General features: G+C 42.0%; 1 pseudogene; it reads left to right on the plus strand.

Annotated features, from left to right (window-relative positions):
• Positions 1-1,422: 1,422 nt before the first annotated feature.
• On the plus strand, positions 1,423-7,239 carry LOC109881271 (zinc finger CCCH domain-containing protein 15-like; annotated as a pseudogene).
• Positions 7,240-10,238: the final 2,999 nt, after the last annotated feature.

Below are 10,238 nucleotides of genomic sequence, written 5' to 3' on the forward strand. Positions count from 1 at the left end.
TTAATGGTGTCTGAATGACACCAGGGTTAATGGTGTCTGAATGACACCAGGGTTAATGGTGTCTGAATTACACCAGGGTTAATGGTGTCTGAATTACACCAGGGTTAATGGTGTCTGAATTACACCAGGGTTAATGGTGTCTGAATTACACCAGGGTTAATGGTGTCTGAATTACACCAGGGTTAATTGTGTCTGAATTACACCAGGGTTAATGATGTCTGAATTACACCAGGGTTAATAGTGTCTGAATTACACCAGGGTTAATGGTGTCTGAATTACACCAGGGTTATTAATGGCTCTACACAAAAATCCCTTTGGGAAAAATTGAATTGTGTAAAACTATTGGAACCGTTTCCCTTTTTGACCGCAAAGTGTTATGGGTATTATGACACCTCCACTGTGGGGCTCTATTTTCTTCAGACACATGCAAATATTCCATTATGAATCTATATTAATGTGCAATTAGAAATATTGTTGAGGGCAGGGAAACTATTTATTTACTGTAGGCTTTTAAGTTTCCTACACTGTCTTTGCTACTATTTAAATGTAAATGACTACGCTAGGTTGTCATTGTAAAATAAGAATGTGTTCTTAACTAACTTGCCTAGCTAAATAAAGGTAAATAATAATAATAATAATTTAAATAACTACGCTAACGCCTCGATCCCACCGACAGCGATATTAGCATTTTGGCAAACTAGAAGCACATTCATTTCCAATGGTATCCTGCTTTTGCCTTTTGAGTGTAGAGTTGCAAGAGGCAGTTTTAGTTTGTTCTGTGTGGTGCTTATGTAGCCGATGTGAAATGGCTAGCTAGTTAGCGGTGGTGCGCGCTAGTGGCGTTTCAATCGGTGACGTCACTCGCTCTGAGACCTTGCTCTGCAAGTGCCGCGGCTTTTGTGAAGCGATGGGTAACGATGCTTCGACCGTGACTGTTGTCTGTGATCGCGAGGGGACGGACGTAAAGTCTATACTGTTTGCTACATTTGATTTCTCGAATTAATGCATCAAACTGTATGTGTAAAAAAAGGTTTGACATAAATGGTAGCAGAAATTGAATGTGGTTGAACGTTTTTGTTGCACACATAACCAGATAACGCTGCGTCTCAAATTAACGCAATTTTGAAGCACTATTGGTGTGATCAGGGCGTAATCATGCGTCCTTCCGCGTTTCCTTCTGTACACTTTGCGGTGTAGCATGTGCTAGTCTTCATCTGACTGTATCTGCTGTGGTAACCCGATTTGCTAACAATAGCAACAACATCAAATGTAGTTGTTCAGGAGGCAGATCATACTTGTTGATTGATCGTGTTGTCCTGAGCCATGGCTGAATCTTTTTGGAGTCATCTTGGGAGTCAATGTCATGTGTCAGGTAGTTAGCCTAAATATGACCCTTTATCAAACCTGTCACTCAAGTCAAGCATGAACAGCAGAACGGACGACAGGTGGGAACACCAGCCAGCTACAGGTGAAGTCGAAGTTTACATACACTTTAGGTTGGAGTCATTAAAACTCGTTTTTCAACTACTCCAAATCAAATTAATTTATAAAGCCCTTCTTACATCAGCTGATATCTCAAAGTGCTGTACAGAAACCCAGCCTAAAACCCCAAAGAAGCACGGTGGCTAGGAAAAACTCCCTAGAAAGGCCAGAACCTAGGAAGAAACCTAGAGAGGAACCAGGCTATGAGGGGTGGTCAGTCCTCTTCTGGCTGTGTCAGGTAGAGATAACAGAACATGGCCAAGATGTTCAAATGTTCATAAATGACCAGCATGGTCCAATAATACTAATCATAGATTCACTCCACAAATAGGAAAAACAACAAAGGGGGGATGAATACTTTTTCAAAAGCGTTGTAGCTCCTGCCCCCCGTCCCCAATATATCTTTTGGTGTGACTGGACCTTAGTGTCCCAACCCACCCGGTCTAATGCACTTCAATGTGTCTCTGTGCCTGATGTTATCAGGTTTGCAGCTGCTGAAGGAGATAAGAAGAAGAAGATTGACAAGAAGAAGGAGCTGGAAGAGATGAATGAACTTTCTTTCAAGCCTGTTACACAAAAAGTCGCCAAAGGTACTGGGACTATTTATGATTGAGTGATAAGATTCTTGGCAGTTAAAAAGTATCTAATAGACCTACATTCTAACCACGAGGTTACCTGCCAGCCCCTACACTCTAACCACAAGGCTACCTGCCTCCTCTACACTCTAACCACTAGGTTACCTGCCGCCCCTACACTCTAACCACAAGGCTACCTGCCTCCTCTACACTCTAACCACTAGGTTACCTGCCACCTCTACACTCTAACCACTAGGCTACCTGCCACCTCTACACTCTAACCACTAGGTTACCTGCCGCCTCTACACTCTAACCACAAGGCTACCTGCCTCCTCTACACTCTAACCACTAGGTTACCTGCCACCCCTAAACTCTAACCACAAGGATACCTGCCGCCCATACACTCTAACCACTAGGATACCTGAGGGTCCTTGAGAAAGGCTACAGTATATTACCCCCATGTAGTATAATTATAATTATTATTTCATTTCCTCTCCCCATGTCTCCTAATTCTTGTTGTCAGGTGTTGATCCCAAATCTGTGCTTTGTGCCTTCTTCAAGCAAGACCAGTGCAGCCTAGTGGTTAGAGTGTAGAGGCGGCAGGGTAGCCTAGTGGTTAGAGTGTAGAGGCGGCAGGGTAGCCTAGTGGTTAGAGCGTTGGACTGGTAACCGGAAGGTTGCAAGTTCAAACCCCCTGAGCTGACAAGGTACAAATCTGTCGTTCTGCCCCTGAACAAGGCAGTTAACCCACTGTTCCCAGGCCGTCATTGAAAATAAGAATTTGTTCTTAACTGACTTGCCTGGTTAAATAAAGGTAAAAAATAAAAGACCAGTGCACTAACGGAGGTGAGTGTAAGTTCTCCCACGACCTGACTCTTGAGAGGAAGTGTGAAAAGTGCAGTCTGTGTGTCGATGGCAGAGATGAAGACCTGGAAAAAGGTACGCGTGTTGTCTCTATGATTAAAATTCATAGGCTTGTTGACGCCGTTTGATTCATATTTATTTAACCTTTATTTGTACAGGTAAATAAATTAAGAACAGACTAGTATTTGTACTGACAGGTCATCTCTTGGCACTAAAAGAATGGTTCATCATAGATTTGAGGTCAACCTGTCTCTCCGGTTAAAGGCAATTACCTCAGGTTCACCCTAATTGGTTACCTATTATCTATTTGGACCAGTGACACTTCCTGTGGCCATTTCTCTCACCAATGACACTGGGATAATGCCATTCGGGGCTTGTTTCTATACTATAGCAAGGCTGTGTTCATTAGGGCACACTGTTTTCATTTTCCTACAACAACAAAAAATGATTGGATGAATGCAGGTAGTTGGTCTAGAGGTCACCATATGCTGGCTAAATTTCATAGTAAATGATGTTATAAACTATGCATTTTGCCATCAGGTTTGTGCCTGTCATGCTGCCCACCACAGTGTCAGGGATGAACTTATCTGCACTTTGATGATTGTCTCGTTGTGATGCGAAATGAATGTATTTTTTCAATCTGTTATAGACACCATAGACAACTGGGATGAGAAGAAGCTTGAGGAAGTCGTCCACAAGAAACTCGGAGAGGCAGAGATGAAGAAAGCCAAAACTCAACAAACTCAGATTGTACGCATCAACAAACAAATTACTGGAAGGCTAAATATTGTAACAATGTTTGTTCGTCCATACAATGACCTATAGGATCTCTGTTAACCTACATATTGTTACATGCTTGTTCGTCCATCGAATGACCTACAGGATCTCTGTTAACCTACATATTGTTACCTGCTACAATGCGTGTCACATAATGTAACTAGCAGCGTTTGTTATTGTTCCAATGCTTTGCTCTTCTACGAGGACGGACTGAAGTAATGTTTTCTCCCATAGGTTTTGTAAGTACTTCCTGGATGACATAGAGAGCAACGGTTGGTTCTGGGTCTGTCCCGGGGGAGGAGACAACTGTATGTACCTCCGTGCTCTTCCTGCCGGGTTCGTCCTCAGGAAGGACAAGACGAAGGGAGACTCACTGGAGGAGCTGATCGAGAATGAGGTCGGTTGATCATCCCCATAGAAACATAATCTATGTCATTCTATGTCTAGGATCAATCCTAATGTAGTAGAGTTGTGAAACATAATCTATGGCATTCTATGTCTAGGATCATTCCTAATGTACTAGAGTTGATAAACATAATCTATGTCATTCTATGTCTAGGATCATTCCTAATGTACTAGAGTTGATAAACATAATCTATGTCATTCTATGTCTAGGATCATTCCTAATGTACTAGAGTTGATAAACATAATCTATGTCATTCTATGTCTAGGATCATTCCTAATGTACTAGAGTTGATAAACATAATCTATGTCATTCTATGTCTAGGATCATTCCTAATGTAGTAGAGTTGTGAAGTAAATGTTGGTATAACATTTTATTACCATTTACATGAATAAAGCCTTGTAACCGCTTATGACATTTTTGTTGTTGTAAACATTTATATGTATTTATTCATAGTTTCTAAAATGGTGTATTAATGGCTATTTGTTACCAAAAATGTCTGTGACAAAAACACTTAACTTTTTTCTTAAAAATCATCTCTATTTGCAGCGATCAGCCCTGGGTCCTAACGTCACCCGCATCACTCTGGAGACGTTCCTAGCCTGGAAGACGAGGAAGAGACACTAGAGGATTGCTAAGGATGAGCAGGACATGGAGAGACACTAGAGGATCGCTAAGGATGAGCAGGACATGAAGAGGAAGAGGGCTGATTTATCAGCAGGCAGGTCACTGGGGGTGAGTTGCTACTAGGTTTATTGTTATTTGAGACAGGAGCGATAATAAGTCTGGTACAGAAGCCGTGAGTATATCTAGCAGACTTTATTGGTTTGTGGGTCTCCTTTTTGAGCTCGTGTTGATCAAGGTCTTTGTAATTGTACTGGTAGATACAGTATTTACATGCCCTCTGTAATGGCCTGGGAGGAAGGACAATATTTCACGATACACTGAAGCACATGAGCCACCTCCTCTCCTACCACAGGGTGGTGACAAAACCCCTTGAATGAAATGTCCTGCCCTGAACATTGTCCTAGACACTGAGTGTACAAAACAATGAAGAACACCTGCTCCTTCCATGACATTAGACTGACCAGGTGAATCCAGGTGAATCCAGGTGAATCCAGGTGAATCCAGGTGAAAGCTATGATCCCTTATTGATGTCACCTGTTAAATCCACTTCAATCAGTGTAGATGAAGGGGAGGAGCCTTGAGACAATTGAGACATGGATTGTGTATATGTGCCATTCAGAAGGTGAACGGGCAAGACTAAATATTTAAGTGCCTTTTGAACGGGGTACGGTAGTAGGTGACAGGCACACTGGCTTTTAACGCTCAACAAGCCAAATTGACACAACTGTGGGAAGCATTGGAGTCAACATGGGTCAGCATCCCTGTGGAACGCTTTCAACACCTTGTAGAGTCCATGTCCCTGGTGAATTGAGGCTGTTCTGAGGGCAAAGGGGGGTGCAACTCATTATTAGGAAGGTGTTCCTAATGTTTTGTCCACTCAGTGTATGTGGTGAGAAAATGTCTCTCTCTTCCAGGTGAGTGGTCGTGAAGTGTTTGAGTTTCGACCCCGACCTGGTTGACGACGATGATGAAGAGGCAGATGATACCAAGGGCGATGATGATGGTGATGAGGTAAATGTACTGTTAGATGAGATGACAGATTCAACTAAATACCAAAGTTATAATATAATGAAGTGTAATGTTACTTTGACAATAGAGATGTTTTATATGTAGATGTTCTACAACTCTTAGGACTCCTTGTTTGTTTTCTGTCCTGAATGGTCATTTGGTTTTAATAGGTAGATTGGTATCATATTTTTTATTTTATTTATTTTATTTATTTTATTATTTTATTTATTTTATTTTATTTTACCTTTATTTAACCAGGTAGGCTAGTTGAGAACACCTTTATTTAACCAGGTAGGCTAGTTGAGAACACCTTTATTTAACCAGGTAGGCTAGTTGAGAACACCTTTATTTAACCAGGTAGGCTAGTTGAGAACACCTTTATTTAACCAGGTAGGCTAGTTGAGAACACCTTTATTTAACCAGGTAGGCTAGTTGAGAACACCTTTATTTAACCAGGTAGGCTAGTTGAGAACACCTTTATTTAACCAGGTAGGCTAGTTGAGAACACCTTTATTTAACCAGGTAGGCTAGTTGAGAACACCTTTATTTAACCAGGTAGGCTAGTTGAGAACACCTTTATTTAACCAGGTAGGCTAGTTGAGAACACCTTTATTTAACCAGGTAGGCTAGTTGAGAACACCTTTATTTAACCAGGTAGGCTAGTTGAGAACACCTTTATCTAACCAGGTAGGCTAGTTGAGAACACCTTTATTTAACCAGGTAGGCTAGTTGAGAACACCTTTATTTAACCAGGTAGGCTAGTTGAGAACACCTTTATTTAACCAGGTAGGCTAGTTGAGAACACCTTTATTTAACCAGGTAGGCTAGTTGAGAACACCTTTATTTAACCAGGTAGGCTAGTTGAGAACACCTTTATTTAACCAGGTAGGCTAGTTGAGAACACCTTTATTTAACCAGGTAGGCTAGTTGAGAACACCTTTATTTAACCAGGTAGGCTAGTTGAGAACACCTTTATTTAACCAGGTAGGCTAGTTGAGAACACCTTTATTTAACCAGGTAGGCTAGTTGAGAACACCTTTATTTAACCAGGTAGACTAGTTGAGAACACCTTTATTTAACCAGGTAGGCCAGTTGAGAACACCTTTATTTAACCAGGTAGGCTAGTTGAGAACACCTTTATTTAACCAGGTAGGCTAGTTGAGAACACCTTTATTTAACCAGGTAGGCTAGTTGAGAACACCTTTATTTAACCAGGTAGGCTAGTTGAGAACAAGTTCTCATTTACAATTGCGACCTGGCCAAGATAAAGCAAAGCAGTTCGACAGATAAAACGACACAGAGTTACACATGGAGTAAAAACAAACATACAGTCAATAATGCAGTATAAACAAGTCTATATACAATGTGAGCAAATGAGGTGAGAGTGGTTAGAGTGGTTTCTTGAGATATAACACTAAAATACATCTCATTTTCCAATCTATGCTTCTCTGACAGGTAGTGGAGGCTGAAGACTTCCTGGACATTGATGTGTTTTACTCCTAAAGGATGCTGGGATCACAGGGGCGTCAGCAGACCGGGTCGTTGCCAGACCTCGGCCCACTAAGGACACAGATGGTGATGCACAGCCTGGCTTGTCTAACTGTTTCTACAGGACGTCTGTCCGTCTGACAGTTTGATAACCTTCTGTTGTTGTTGTTTTTTTTAACAAGATGTCTGTCCGTCCAAAAGTTTCCCTCAGAGAAACTGTACTACTCCTTTCCTGTTGTAATAATTTTATCTGACCAGTCAGGGTGGGGTGGCGGGGGTTTCAATGATCACTTCATCCACTGATATTGTTGGCACATGGCCTGGGGTCTGTTCAGGAGAGTGCAACGTTACAGAACTTTATGGTCTAGATCATGTTTTAAATAGGGGACTGGAAACGTTTTTTATTTTCTATTTTAATTGACCGTTTCACCTTCGCTGAATAAATCTTCTCCTCCATACAGACAAACTGAGTGAGGCTTGTGGTGGAGGAGAACGGAGTGAACGGAGAGGGGGACACGGAGGAGGACACGGAGGATGTATCCTGTAGACGAGAACCTGTTCACTGGAGATTATCTGGGCGAGGTAGAGGAGGAGCTCGACACGCTGGATCTGGACCAATAAGACGAGGGCTGAAGTTAACTGAATCGGCTCGTTTTTGAATTGAATCAAATAGAAATCGGCTCGTTTTTGAATCGAATCAACTTATTTGTGTTGAATTGTCTCTTGAGTTTGGGCGGCTCATTCCATGGACAAAAGGCTTAAAAGTGAATGATGATGTTGCACAATTAACAATAACAACCTCGCCCCTGGGAATCTCACAGCCCTCTTTGTTCCTCGGCCTACCATCCAAAAGACAAATATCCTTTTCTCCAGCAGAACAATCAGAGGAGTAAATGTTGACCACTTTACAACCACTTTTCCTCCTTTTAAAATGCGTCTGATTGTCTGCCACTCAGAAATCCCAGTTAATAACAGGAGATTATCATTCTTATTTGATGTGCTGATCTGCCCTGTCTTTTCCTTCATATGGCTTTAATTTAAACCTGATCAGAAGTCAGTGGGAATGTTTTCTAAATGAAATATTTATTGGGTTGGTTATATTGATTTTGAGTATATTTCTTTTTTTATTCATGTAAAACAAGGTATTTTACTCCTTGTGATTTTGACTCGCTGTTCATAAGTTGTGGCCTAAATACTTGACTAAGTGTTTTATAAATACTGGCTTTTCTGACTGCTTCTTTTAAATGTATATCGGTTGCACTATTTATCTGGAATTATTCGGTAAATACTGAACTTCCTCCCCTTTTAAATATAAAAGAAAGGTTACAGAGATATCATTGGGACTTCACACATTAATTATGTTTCAATGAATTTGCATTCCTGTATCAGGGTGTGTGTGTGTGTGTGTGTGTGTGTGTGTGTGTGTATGGTGAATGAATATGTAGACGATTCTAGAAGACATAGTGAAAGACAGACAGGGGAACGGGTAAAACGGGTTCTAGAAGACAGTGAAAGACAGACAGGGGAACGGGTAAAACGGGTTCTAGAAGACATAGTGAAAGACAGACAGGGGAACGGGTAAAACGGGTTCTAGAAGACATAGTGAAAGACAGACAGGGGAACGGGTAAAACGGGTTCTAGAAGACATAGTGAAAGACAGACAGGGGAACGGGTAAAATGGGTTCTAGAAGACATAGTGAAAGACAGACGGGAACGGGTAAAACGGGTTCTAGAAGACATAGTGAAAGACAGACAGGGGAACGGGTCAAACGGGTTCTAGAATACATAGTGAAAGACAGACAGGGGAACGGGTAAAACGGGTTCTAGAATACATCGTGAAAGACAGACAGGGGAACGGGTAAAACGGGTTCTAGAAGACAGTGAAAGACAGACAGGGGAATGGGTAAAACGGGTTCTAGAAGACAGTGAAAGACAGACAGGGGAACGGGTAAAACGGGTTCTAGAATACATAGTGAAAGACAGACAGGGGAACGGGTAAAACGGGTTCTAGAAGACATAGAGAAAGACAGACAGGGGAACGGGTAAAACAGGTTCTAGAAGACATAGTGAAAGACAGACAGGGGAACGGGTAAAACGGGTTCTAGAATACATAGTGAAAGACAGACAGGGGAACGGGTAAAACGGGTTCTAGAATACATAGTGAAAGACAGACAGGGGAACGGGTAAAACGGGTTCTAGAAGACAGTGAAAGAGACAGGGGAACGGGTAAAACGGGTTCTAGAAGACAGTGAAAGACAGACAGGGGAACGGGTAAAACGGGTTCTAGAAGACATAGTGAAAGACAGACAGGGGAACGGGTAAAACGGGTTCTAGAATACATAGTGAAAGACAGACAGGGGAACGGGTAAAACGGGTTCTAGAAGACATAGTGAAAGACAGACAGGGGAACGGGTAAAACGGGTTCTAGAATACATAGTGAAAGACAGACAGGGGAACGGGTAAAACGGGTTCTAGAAGACAGTGAAAGACAGACAGGGGAACGGGTAAAACGGGTTCTAGAAGACAGTGAAAGACAGACAGGGGAACGGGTAAAACGGGTTCTAGAAGACATAGTGAAAGACAGACAGGGGAACGGGTAAAACGGGTTCTAGAAGACATAGTGAAAGACAGACAGGGGAACGGGTAAAACGGGTTCTAGAATACATAGTGAAAGACAGACAGGGGAACGGGTAAAACGGGTTCTAGAAGACAGTGAAAGACAGACAGGGGAACGGGTAAAACGGGTTCTAGAAGACATAGTGAAAGACAGACAGGGGAACGGGTAAAACGGGTTCTAGAATACATAGTGAAAGACAGACAGGGGAACGGGTAAAACGGGTTCTAGAAGACAGTGAAAGACAGACAGGGGAACGGGTAAAATGGGTTCTATAAGACATAGTGAAAGACAGACAGGGGAACGGGTAAAACGGGTTCTAGAAGACATAGTGAAAGACAGACAGGGGAACGGGTAAAACGGGTTCTAGAAGACAGTGAAAGACAGACAGGGGAACGGG

This window comes from Oncorhynchus kisutch, linkage group LG2, assembly GCF_002021735.2.
Source record: "Oncorhynchus kisutch isolate 150728-3 linkage group LG2, Okis_V2, whole genome shotgun sequence".
NCBI classification, from domain to species: domain Eukaryota; kingdom Metazoa; phylum Chordata; class Actinopteri; order Salmoniformes; family Salmonidae; genus Oncorhynchus; species Oncorhynchus kisutch.